Source organism: Herpailurus yagouaroundi, unplaced genomic scaffold, assembly GCF_014898765.1.
Source record: "Herpailurus yagouaroundi ecotype Mexico unplaced genomic scaffold, PumYag 139, whole genome shotgun sequence".
In the NCBI taxonomy this organism is placed as follows: domain Eukaryota; kingdom Metazoa; phylum Chordata; class Mammalia; order Carnivora; family Felidae; genus Herpailurus; species Herpailurus yagouaroundi.
This window is the reverse complement of record NW_024412394.1, coordinates 81,991,355-82,004,026: the sequence shown is the minus strand read 5'-3', so window position 1 is coordinate 82,004,026 and position 12,672 is coordinate 81,991,355. Positions and strand designations below refer to the sequence as shown.

The 12,672-nt window shown below is 42.0% G+C and overlaps 1 long non-coding RNA gene across 1 annotated transcript in view; it reads left to right on the top strand.

The window, feature by feature from the left end:
- Positions 1-841: 841 nt before the first annotated feature.
- LOC121030011 (uncharacterized) overlaps positions 842-12,672 on the top strand; it is a 47,537-nt gene continuing 35,706 nt past the window's right edge. Inside the window, exon 1 of the long non-coding RNA XR_005790028.1 lies at positions 842-938. This is a non-coding gene — a long non-coding RNA (uncharacterized LOC121030011). The remainder of the gene's footprint in view (positions 939-12,672) is intronic.

Below are 12,672 nucleotides of genomic sequence, written 5' to 3'. Positions count from 1 at the left end.
GGTAAACTAGTCTAGTTCCTACTGATTAAACCTAGAATTTTTTTGAGATATGTGGATCAACCAATACCCTGGTAACCTGCCCATCTTTCCCTTTCCCAAGGGCTCTGTGATAAGTAACCACCAGATTTTTCCAGGTCTGACAGTCTGATCAGCTCTCCCTGTTTCTGCAGTCTGTTATGGTAATTACTCCTTTCAAGTCCACCAGGATTACATACTGCCATTGAAATCAGGACCCAACTGTGCAATAACATCCCCCCTCCCTCTATCTCTAGCATAGAGACATTCTGCATCTTTGTAGAGCTTTCTAAGGTAGAGCTTTCTTTCCCTAAGGCATTTCTTAATAAGGGGAGCATCATATGGGTCTTCTAAAGTGGGAGTGGGGCATGACAGGGGTGAGGGTACTTGGGTGGTTTACACATAATAAATTCACTCCAACACTTCCACCTTTTGATGTGTATGGACCCCTTATTCTTCCAAGAACAACTGTGATATTTCAGCCTCATTTACTGGTCCAATTAACTGGGTAAGGAAACTGCTTTACAGGGGTTCCCAACCTTGGTACCTATCTGGGGCAACTAAAAACTTTCCGATGCCCTTGAGGCACCTGTGTGCTCAGTTGGTTAAGCATCTGACTCTTGATCTCAGCTCAGGTCATGATCTCACAGTTCTTGAGTTCAAGCTCCATATAGAGCTCTGCACTGGTGTCACTGAGACTGCTTGCGATTCTCTCTCACCCTCTCTCTCTCTGTGCCCCTCCCTGACTCTCACACACTCTCTTTCTCAAAATAAATAAACTTAAAAAATTTTTTTTTTTCTGATGCCCAGGCCATACCCCAGAAAAATTAAATTAGAATCTTTGGGGTTGGACTCTAACATCACCAGTATTTTTTGACAGCCAAATGTGCTGTCAAGGTTGAGAACTACTATGTTAGGCTCAGGTGAGTGCACTCATATCAATACATTCAATCCTATCCAACTATATTTTGTCTTCCTTGGTCCAATCTATTTCTACCCATGTTTCCCAAGATTCTGCTTGTTATGGATTGAATCATGTCAACCCAAAATTCATATGTTGAATTTCTAAACCTCAGTGCCCCAGAATGCGATTGTATTTGGAGATAAGGCATTTACAGAGATAACTGAGATAAAATGAAGTCTTATGAGTGGGTCCTAAACAAATATGACTGAAATTCTTATAATAAGAGAAGATTAAGACACAGACATGCACAGAGGAGAGACTATATAAAGACACAGAGAGAAGATGGCCATCTAGAAGCCAACACATCAGAATGTAATTAGCCCTGCTAAGACCTCGATCTTGGACTTTTCACCTCTAGAACTGTGAGAAAATAAGTTTGTTTTGTTTAAGCCATTCAGTCTGTGGTAATTGTTATGAAAGCCCTAACAAATTAATACACTCTTTGTAAAAGTTTGCAAGATTTTATAACTCCTTTAGTTAGAATGAGTTGGGTTTCCTTCAGGAGCAAATCTTGAAATTCTTCTAAACCACACTGGCATTTAACTCTCCTAGTGAGAGTTGGGAGTGTGTGTGTGCATGTGTGTGCACATGTGTGTGTGTAGGGGAGGTGCTGGGCGTTGGGGGGATTTGAGTAGGTTTTGAGGAGAATTTACATTACCTCAAACAGAATCTGCTGTGGGTGAACTCACTGGAAGATCTATAAGTGAGGGAAAGCTTCCTTTTTCTTAGCAAGAGAAAGAGACACTTGGCTTTTGATCTAGAGCTGTGGTTTTCTTTCCTTTTGTGTGTGTGTTAATTTTTTTTTAATGTTAATTTATTTTTGAGAGAGAGAGACAGAATATGAGTGGGGAGGAACAAAGAGAGAGGGAGAAACAGAATTCGAGGCAGGTTCCAGGCTCCAGTCTCTGAGCTGTCAGCACAGAACCTGATGGGGGGCTTGAACTCATGAACTATGAGATCATGACCTGAGCCAAAGTTGGATGCTTATCCAACTGAGCCACCCAGGTGCCCCAGAGAGCTGTGGTTTTCAATTTGTACTTTTGCGATGAGCAGCTAAGGCCTCATCTGTGTTAGAAATGCACAGTGTTGGACCCTACCACCTAACCTACTGAACCAGAGACTTAGGGTCAGTTCTAGCAATCTCCTCTCTGGCAGTGACTCTCAAACTTTATTGAGTGTCAGAATCATCCAAGATCTTGTTAAAAATAGAAATGACTAGATCCCACCCTCTAAATTTCTCATTCAGTAAATCTGAGGCAGGGCCTACAAATGTTCTAACAAGTTCCCAGGTGATACTAATGTTGCTGGTCTGGGGACGATACTTTGAGAACTGCATCTCTCAAAGAATTAGCACCATTAGGACTGAAACGACAAGGGAAGATCATGTTACTGGAGTCCAGTGACTGCTGGGATTTTGTAGGAGAGTCTGCCCAGTAGGAAGGAGACAGTAGGGAACAAATACCCCAGTTTCTCTCTCCTCTCTTGCTCTCATCTCTGCCTCCCTCCCATTGGTGGAGAGGAAGACAGCTGGAGGAGAGTCTAGTGATTCTCCATAGGGGTCAGCATTCCAGGACACAGGCAGGTCATAGAATAGATTTAGATCATAGGGCTAAGGGAAAATGAGTAGCAGATTGGGTCACTTGGGTGTGAATCTGGGACCCCACCTTCACTCAAATTACAGCTTAATCTAGTTCAGACTTTCAATTCAACCTTTTCTATAACTCAACCAAAGTCAAAGAACTAGAGTCAGCCATAGAGCCAGCACTAGAACCAGGTCTTTTGACCCCATGCACTTTGCTCTTTTCACCACACCAGCAGGAGTTTAGGCTGATAAATCTGGATCCACCATAGGAAATACCCTGGGAGGTGTGTTTGTGATTCAATCTTTCTGTGTTGGGATGGTGGGTAAGAGTGGAGTTCTGGGAACTAGGGAAGCGGTTCAGAACTTGTTGCAAGAACTTGGATATGAAACTATAAAACACAGCACCAGGTTGGAGGCAGCAGGAGTAGAAATGAGGGAATGGATCGTGAAAATCTTTGAAAGGAAGAATGGCTGGGATGTCTTGGGCAAGGGGAAAGAAGTATGAACATTTGCCAAAGGTGAATAAATCCTGGAGAGGAGCCTAGTAAGGCACATGGGAGGGAAGAATTTGCAGGTTAGTTTTCGCAACTGAAGCACAGTGAAGAGAGCCAGGGTTCCGAAAGAACAGAGAAACAGAAGTCAGCCCTGCTGCCTCATTCCCAGAGTGTGCACCCTCTGGCACTGATTCTAGCAGGGCTGTGTGTATTGCTCTCCCTCTCACTTTTCCAGCTGGCACCATTTGTGACAACAGCACACTCTGGAAGGACAGCTGGCCAGGCGTCAGGTGAAGTGAATGACAAAAGGTGACTGGCTCCCACAAGGCCAGTCCATGCTTCCGACCTCAGTATACCAATGTGGTATCAGATCCACCTGGGCTTGAGTTTCAGGTCTGCCACCAATGACCAGGCAACCTTGGGCACATCCAGAATCTCTGGGAGCCTTTGAAGCCTCAATTCTGGACTGGGAGTAAAAAATAATATCCACCTTTTTTCTTGTTATTTTAAGCTTTCTAACCACGTTGACCAACTTGTCTCAGATTTACAACAGTGACTCAGTGTGAAATAAAGAAAGAATTGGCATCTGGGTTTCCAACCCAGGAAGTGGACAAGTTTTGACTTTTACATGAAAAGCACAAAGTGACTAAAGAAGAATTTGTTAAATTAAATTGTGAGAGACTGGATCTTTGAGGAGAGAGCAATCACCAGTATAAGAATAGGTCAAGGTTTTAGTCAAATAGATTTCCCTTCCTGATATGCTTAAAGAATCAATAAGTGTTATCTTTTCCCAAGGTGTGCTTAGATAACTACTTTTACATATAAATAGGACATTTCACCAGATCACACACTCATGGATATTTTAGGATCCTCTGGAATTGTCAAAAAGCAGGGAAAGTTTAGGTTTGTTACTTGGGAAGACTTCTTTTACAGTGAGCCTTACCACTTCATAGTGAATATTTTTAAGGGGCTGGTTGGAAAGTTCAATGTTTATGCTATTTAAAAATTATACTAGCCATTAAATTCAAAATTTTAGTGTGGAGGCAATTTTTGCCTTCAGCAGGAGGAGTGATATTAAGACATTTTTTTTTTTTACTTTCTCCATCTTTTCCATTTATTTTTAAGTTTCTCATGATACACACGAGGTAGCCCAGAATAAGCTAAAAAAATGGCTGTCAAATGGTTTAAGTATCTAAGTTTTCTAGCACCTAAAGTCAAGAAGTAGGCTGCTCTTTGCTAGTTCTGCAGTGTTGAATGAAGCAATTATTAATGGAAAATGAGAAGTGACCAGCAAGTTAACCCATATTTACTGCAGGCAGATGACTTTTATGTTCAAAGCTGTGATTCAAGTAACTACTGTTATACCTAGCTTTAAAAGCAAACTACCAAACAACTATGTGTGTTGTCACATTTACCTTATTCAGCAACTTGGAAGTAAGTGATATATTCCCATTTTACAGATGAGGAAGCTGAGGGCTCAAAGAATTTAATAACTTGCCAATGTCACCAGGCTAGCAGGTGGTTGAGTTGAGCATGGAATTCAAGTCTGCCTGATTCTAAAGTTGGGGTTCTTTCCATTACATCATACTGTCACCCCGAGTGGACAGAAGCAGCACTGACAGCTATCTGGATCTGGAATGATGCGTTCCATCTGAAATGAGGGTGAACAATGTACAATTTTGGGGAAAGCTGATGGGAAACAAATCAGAATCAGCCCTATAGAGCAAGGGCTGGCTGTATTATATGGAAATAAGTGACAGGAAAGGACAATTCATCACTAAATAATTTTTTCTTGGGCCAGTCGTCTCCCAGGGTACTTGAGAATTCTGGTATAAAAACATTTCTTATGTTTACATCACTCGATCACACATGTAGCCCTGTTTATCTGTTAACATCTTTGTGTTAATTAGTATTTGAAACTTGTTTTTCATGGGACAAGTGACTGGGATGGGACAGAAAGAAATGCGATGCAAAGAGAGTAGATTTTGATGGTCTGAAAGGTGAAAAAAAGGTTTCAGAGAAGAAACTACCCAAGAATGGGAGGACAAGGTGAAGGGTCACAGTGAGAGGCCTCTCCTACTCTCTGAGTTCCTGTGAGGGTATGGGGAATGGAGGGGCCAGGTCAGGGACAGGGGCCACCAAAGGTTTACGTATCCTTGGGTGTTATAATTTTTAGCTAAGGGTGACTCTGAATTAGGGTTTGAGGCACAAATGATGGGAAAATCAGATTGTGAGCAGAGTAGGAATTAATCTTAGTAACTGTCCAGCTTAACATGGAAATGGGTTGAAGTCCTGGAGCTATTGCTGTCCCTGAAAGTGGACCCTGGGAGCCGGCAGGCCTAGAGGCTGATAACAGAAAATCCAGGCAGGCGGGAAGATTGCAAGACCTTCACCAGCTTGTGGCACAGGTGGGGGCTGCCTCCTGGGGTGAGATGGGAAGTCAGTGAGACAGCATCATAAGACCACCCTGAAAAGGAAAGGATGTGCAGAGAAGGAAGACTGGGAAACTGAGCTTCATGCCTGCATTCAAAAGGAAAAATAACCTTGTTGCTGTGTAGTGAGGAAGGATGTTTCTGTTAACACGGAGAGCTGGGAAGAGCCACAGAGGCTGTGGGAGGCCTTCTGGCGTGTTCCGCTTGACCTCCCACTTGACTCATGGCACCTCGCCTGTGATGGACACCAGGAGCCACTCCCAGGCCTCCACTTGTGAGTGTTGAAGTGTTAGTCCCATAATCCAGCCTACAAGTGGCCAGTAAGATGGAGTGCATGGGGCACAGTGCAAATTCCAGCCCCTTCGATAAGTCGTCCATGGTCTGGGGCTTGCCTGATCAAAAGGTGCAGACTGGAATTAAGATTCCAGATAAGCAGAATGAGTGTCTGGGGAGAGGCCTATTCAATTCTTTGAGGCCAACTGCTGCAACTTGTGGTCTTTATTTAACCCATACAGAGGCAGGGATTTTTTTTTTTTTTTCTATTTCGGCTAGTTTAGTGGACAGCTTGTGTCTCTAATGGCCCAAAATATAAATACAGTGTACACCAAAGTGAGGTATTTCCCCATGCAAGGCTGAGGGCCCATTGTTGAATCTCCTCTGGGAGGGCAAACTCTAAATACCATACAGGTTTAGTTACAAAAATATTGGGCCATGTTATCTGCTTCTCATCTGGATCACATATTATAATTGATTAACTGCCTCTGGGCCAGGATCCTAACTCACTTTTGCCTATGTGGTCTACTTGCTGGCCATAGAATCTTTCATGGGACACCTTGAAATGAGAAAATTATCTCAATGATTTATTGTTTAGTGCATTCTTTGAATATGTGTACATAAATGTAATTTGGGTAAAATAGATAAAAGAAAAATAAAATATCCTAGGAAGGAAATGTTGTAATATCCGATTGGCAAACCCGCAATGGAAAAATCTTGATTCTTAAGACTTTGTTCTCAGCAGTACAGAGAAGGAACACTGACAAGAGTCTGAGATGCAGTCCCAGAAAATACAGATTTACATAGATCAAGAATTGTCTCTGGAAGTAAAATGACTCTTCCTCATTCACATGCTAAAGAAGCTTTCCCTTTTCATAAATGGACCTCCACCCACTGAAGCCCATGATGGAACACTCCTGGCAAAGCTTGTCTATATTTGCTTGTTCTAGAGCCAGAGATGGAAAAAGCTCATTTCTCAGATTTATTCACCAGTATTGTTTTTTCTCAGATTTTCCCTATAAATTTTATTCTAGGGAATAAGTGAATTCTGAGTTAATAATATCAAGTAATTTGCATGCAGTCATGTAATTTGTATTTCTTTCATTGGACATCTGAAAAATGATGGACCTGCTCAGATTTCTGGCTTTCCAACAGTTTTAATACATCTGATCCCTGTAAGAAGACAGCATCAGAGTGTAACACTGAACTCTCTGTAACACAGAGAGTAACGCTAAAGTGTTACTTGATTAGAGAATTTAAATGAAGAAATAATACCAGTTAATTCTCTTTAGAAAAAAAATATTTTTGACTCCCATTGTTCTTTTGTTTGTTTGTTTGTTTTTTTGCCAATTGTTAGTTTAGTTGAAGCATAGATTAGTTGAAGCATGTAAAAGAGACAGATTGCTGTGATGAACCCTCTTTTACTCATCGCCCACAGACATTTCTAAGTCCTCATTGGTCGAGCTTCATATAAACTCCACCAACCATCTTTCCTTTTATTTCGAAGCACAACTCAAAAATCATTGCATCTCATCCTTAAATATTTCAATATGCTTGAGCGTTTATTTTGTTTTATTTAAAAATTTTTTTAAGTTTATTTATTTATTTTGAGAAAGACAGATTGCGAGTGGGGGAGGGGCAGAGAGAGAGGGAGACACAGAATCCCAAGCAGGCTCCACCTTCAGTGTGGAGCCAGACATGGGGCTTGATCTCACGACCCTGGGATCATGACCTGAGCTGAAGTTGGACACTCAACCTACTGAGCCACTTAAGCACCCAGAGACTGGTCGATATTATTTATTTATTTATTTTAAATGTTTATTTATTTTGGAGAGACAGAGCGTGAGTGGGGGAGGGGCAGAAAGAGAGGGAGACAGAGAGTCTGAAGCAGGCTCCTGGCTCTAAGCTATGAACACAGAGCTCGACGCAGGGCTCAAACCCAGGAACCATGAGATCATGACGTGAGCCAAAGTCCAACGCTCAACCAACTGAGCCACCCAGGCACCCCAAGACTGGTTGATATTAAAATTGTGTCCCAAGCAGCTTTGCAGCACATGCATGGCATAGTGCATGCTTAAATCCTTTAATGAAAAACAACAAACTTTATTTGAAATAAGGGAATTTGATACCTTTGTGCTTTATAACTGTCTACTGTTCGAACAGAAACCTGGAGGTTTAACATGTTTCTGGCAACCATGTTGTCCTTTAAAACTTGAAATAAACAAAACCTCTTTGATGAGGGAGTCTCAGTGTCATAACTGATGGGAACAGTGTAATAAAAGAAGCTGGCAAAAACCATGAAAGTTTTATGAAACAAATACTACCAAAATAGAACCACAAACTTCTGCTAGGTGATAGTCAACAAAATAAATGTGCTTTTCAATACTTCTCTTAGGAAAACCAAGCTGAAATCCTATATCAAATCTTGCTCAGTTCACTTTGTTGAAATTTCACTTAAAAAAAAAAAAAAAAAAAAAAAGCGCTGGTTTTCAAAACTAAGGCAGTGTTCCCAAACTAAGCCAACGTGACACTTAGTCATTAATGGGATATGGACCTCGGTGTTCCTCCCATTTGTATTTGGAAATCAACACATACACAAGCATTGAACATTTCAATGGTAAATAAAAAGCATCACATTCCTCTTTCCCCAGGCCAGCTACTTTTACAGTTGTCTCTCCCTGGGCTCAGGAAAACAACTCAGGATCTGAGCTCCTGTGAGAACCTGTTTGATTCAAGCTCTGCCAAGAAAACACCAAGTCGTTTACCTTACACTACAATGCAGGCTGCCTGAATAGTGGGCTGATCAAAAGGGATAACAGGTCAGAGCACTGAATAGAACCACAAAGAAATCCATCCCTAAGTGCATTTCACTGGGCATCCATGTGTCCTGCTCCTGGTTTCAGACCTCTGTTTAGCTCCCCTTTTAAATAAGGCTCAGTTGATTTTCCAGTTAATTTAAAAGCAGTAAGAACATGTCAGAAAACCTGAAAGCAAATGGGACAGCCATAGCTTCCTTTCCCAAAGATGGTTATCAGCGCTATCAGACATCTCTGGTCTTCACCCCTGGGAACTTGCCTTTGCCTCCATTTGGACAGTGTCTAAGGATTAATTGGCAAGAAGCTGTCTCCTGATATTGAGTTTCTTCCTTCCCTCGCTGACAATCGAACACCACTCCCGCCAGTTTACTGTGATATTGTGGTGCTTGAGAGTGGTTCTGAAACAGCCCAGGCAGACCTGCCTTCCTCCACATTGTCCCGTACCTACTGTCCATTCCCAGGGACTAGAATGTGGTTAGAAAGAAAAACAATGGGCCTCAGTGCCATGGTGCAGAATGGCAATGGGAGGAAATGACAGAGACACAGGAAACAGGGAGAGAGGTTTTCTTACACAAACAAGCCCAGGGAGGAACAGACTAGCAAAACAAAGGTAAAACCGGAGAAAGCAGCCACTGGGCCCCGGGGAGAATGTGGTCAGGGCAGGGCCTCTGCCAGAGCAGTGGAGCCAGGGACCTTGGCGCCTGTGGCACCTTGGTGACCAAGTCTACAGGGGCTCCTGAAGTCTGAGGCAGTAGAGGGGCCAAGAAAGAAACCTAAGAAAATACTGACCTCTGGGCTTTAGAGTCTTGGTGAAGGCCTCACCCTGTCCCTGTGGGAGTCAGGAGCAAGCTGCCTCATCCCTCTGTCCCCGCCCTCCCTCTGCCCTCCCACACAACACAGTGGGGGAATATTCACAGCTGTGAGCATAGCTCCTGCCTTGGGATGGGGACTACTCTCTGGAAAAGCCCGCTCACTAGCTCTCTTCTGCCAAAAGATGGAAGTCCCGGCCTCTCTGACTGATGCTGCACCCTCGCTTTGTCCTTCCTGGTTAAAGAACTGGTTGCTCTGGGATGGATCCCTGCCTCAGTTGCTCCTGCATCTCCATTCCCATAATGCCTGGTAGGCATCCTTATAACAGATCCTGTGTGCTCCCTTATCATCCCTTGTTGCTTGCACAGCGCTGTGATCCGTGACCTCTGCACAGTGCCCAAGCTTAGTAGGTGCCCAGGAAAGGCATGGGACATGAAGTTAATTGAATCCTTGCCTGTACTCTTGCTCGCAGGTAGAATCTTCCTGTTCTGGGGCTTCTGATGCTGGCTCCTCCCTGATGACACCTCTTGGCCACTTGCAGATTCTACTTGCTCTTTTTTTCTACAACTTTCTTCCAGAAAGGGGCCAGGGAGTATTCTGACAGAGCAATAGGAAATGCCTTCTGCCTACTCCCTAACTATTTTGAGGGTAGCATTTAGGAGTAGGACCACTGTCTGGAGAATGCTGCCATTTCTAATATTCCTCTGTGGAATTATTTTTGGAAGGTGTCCCCATCCCATCCCCCAGCCCCAGTGGAAACGATTCAGCCAGAGGCAGCTCCAAGGGTTGCTTGGGGGATGGTAATGGCTAGAGCTGTCCTGTAATCTCCACTGCCCTCTCTCCTAAGCCACCATGAATAAGACAATACATTTTTATGTGCACTATTTTTTGTGTGACTATTGCTAGTTTTCTAAATATTAATAAAATAATAATTTTAAAAAATCTATGCCCATCTGAGCTGAAGTTTCCTAAAAGGTACATGGAGACTTGAAGAGGTACTCTCAGAGACCAGGAGGATGTGTTTCAGAAAAAGTTTACCCCCTTAGAGAGGGCTTCGCTTTGGAGCTCATCTCCCCTTGAGCTATGAAGTCACATTTAGCATTTAGTTTGACATCCAGTTATTCAGTGACATCTATGTGCCCCCACATCTTGGTGTGGTGAAGTTACGAAGAAACAAAGAAATGAGGCAGTAAATGGAGGTGAGGCCTGCCTCATACACTTCTGTCTTCCTCATGAGCCCTTGGCGGGGAAGAGAATTTTACAGGGGTTCTCAATAAATAGCAGCCACATTAAGTCATGGCCCATGGCTCATGGTAGAGTAGGAAGGGGCCCTCAAGTCAAGGAACAGTGGTCAACTGGATGACTTGAAGGCAGGTGTGAGACAGAGGGGAGTGATCCTAGGGTGGAGGGGAAAAACCACCACTGCAGGCACAAAGTCCTTGTGTGATTAGTTAACCAATGTACGTCCCTCTCATTGAATTATAAACTTCAAGTGGGCAGGGACTGTGTCCAGAGTTATTTGCAATAACTATTTGTTGAGCAGGTGAATAGATACATTTATAACACTATTGATTTTTTAGAAGTTTCTAATTTACGCATTCAGTCATTAAAAAAGAAAAGTTCACAAAATACATTGAATCTTGTCTCTGAGCTGAGCACTGGACAGACACCTTGGAGTAATGCAAAGCAAACAAATAAATGAAGCTTCCCCATCAGGATATGGTTCCCCATAGGATAGAGCTTGCCCACAGAATTCAGCCCTGCAAAAAGTTAATTCCTTCATCATGCTAAAAACCAGTCCCTGGAAATTCTGCTCATATTTACTGGACTTATTGATGATGTCTCAGTTTCTCTCCATTGGAATTATCTCTTTCTTGCATCTTTCCAAAAGATACTTAGGATTCTCAGGAACGTTAGTTCATTTATCTCTCAAACTCCCAGCCCATGCACAACAATGCAAGTTTGGTTGAATTAAAGTGAATTTCTTTTTTTTTTTTTTTAATTTTTTTTAATGTTTATTTTTGAGAGTGAGAGAGACAGAACACGAGTAGGGGAGGGGCAGAGAGAGAAGGAGTCACAGAATCCGAAGCAGCTTCAGGCTCCAAGCTGTCAGCACAGAGCCCGACACAGGACTTGAACCACGAACCGTGAGATCATGACCTGAGCTGAAGTCGGACGCTTAACTGACTGAGCCACCCAGGTGCCCTTAATTAAAGTGAATTTCTAAAATTTGGACCTGTCGTCTCCAGACATGTGAAGATAGAGGTGGGTCTAGATTTGACAATAAGCTAATGAACACAGCACTGTTTTCAAAATGCTCTGAAAGTTGATAAAGCTGATTACCTCTTAGTCTTGGGCTAAGACATACAGGGATTTTGAAACTAGAAAGAAACTTGCAAGTAACCTTCAAATTTTTCTCATTTTATAAAGAAAGGTAGAAGACAGAGTAACAGCTTCTATTGTTAGCTCTATTACTCCATATACCTCCCGATTCTAAAGAGATTATAGATATGGAAGTTTAAAGTGCCATGTAAATGAGATGCTTCTGGAAAGGCTGGGTGGACACTCATTTAATTTTCTAGTACCTGGGAAGTGGTTTCGGATAAAGCAAATCATGACCGTTTCTTTAAATCAGATGATGTATGTAAGGCTCCATTATAGTCCCAGGTTCCTAGTGAGTGCTCAATAAATGTTTGCTATTATTATTATGATTTCTTTAATATCTCAGAAAGTATCATCATTTCAGAGTAGTACATGGACCAATTGCACTTGAAAATACACCTGTATTGGGTTTATACGGAACACAATATGTGATGGGATATCTTTATTTTGATTAATACAACAAGCCAAAAAAGTGAGATTTTCTGGTTGAAGGAATAAAATCCATGCATTTAAATCTGGAATTAATCCCAGAGAGCAAATTTTATCCCCTCAATTAGTCTTCATCTTTCTTCATCTACATTACTTATTTAGAGTATCTTGGTTAAAACTTTGTTTTTAAGGATCAGATCTGAATGGATACTCAGTGGTATTTGTATAATCACTATACATATTTACATCAGTTTTCCTACACAATTTGAGAGGAACTGAGATAATTATGATACTTCCAACTTACCCATAACATTTAAATAACTAGAATACAAAGAGGAGATAATTTTTACCAAATAGTTGGAGCTTCAAAAAACAAATTCCTTATTTAAAAAAAAAAAATCTCACTTTAACAAGAGGTTTGCATCAATTTTTTTTTTTACTTCAAAATATTTTATTTCCATAATTTTTTTTTTTT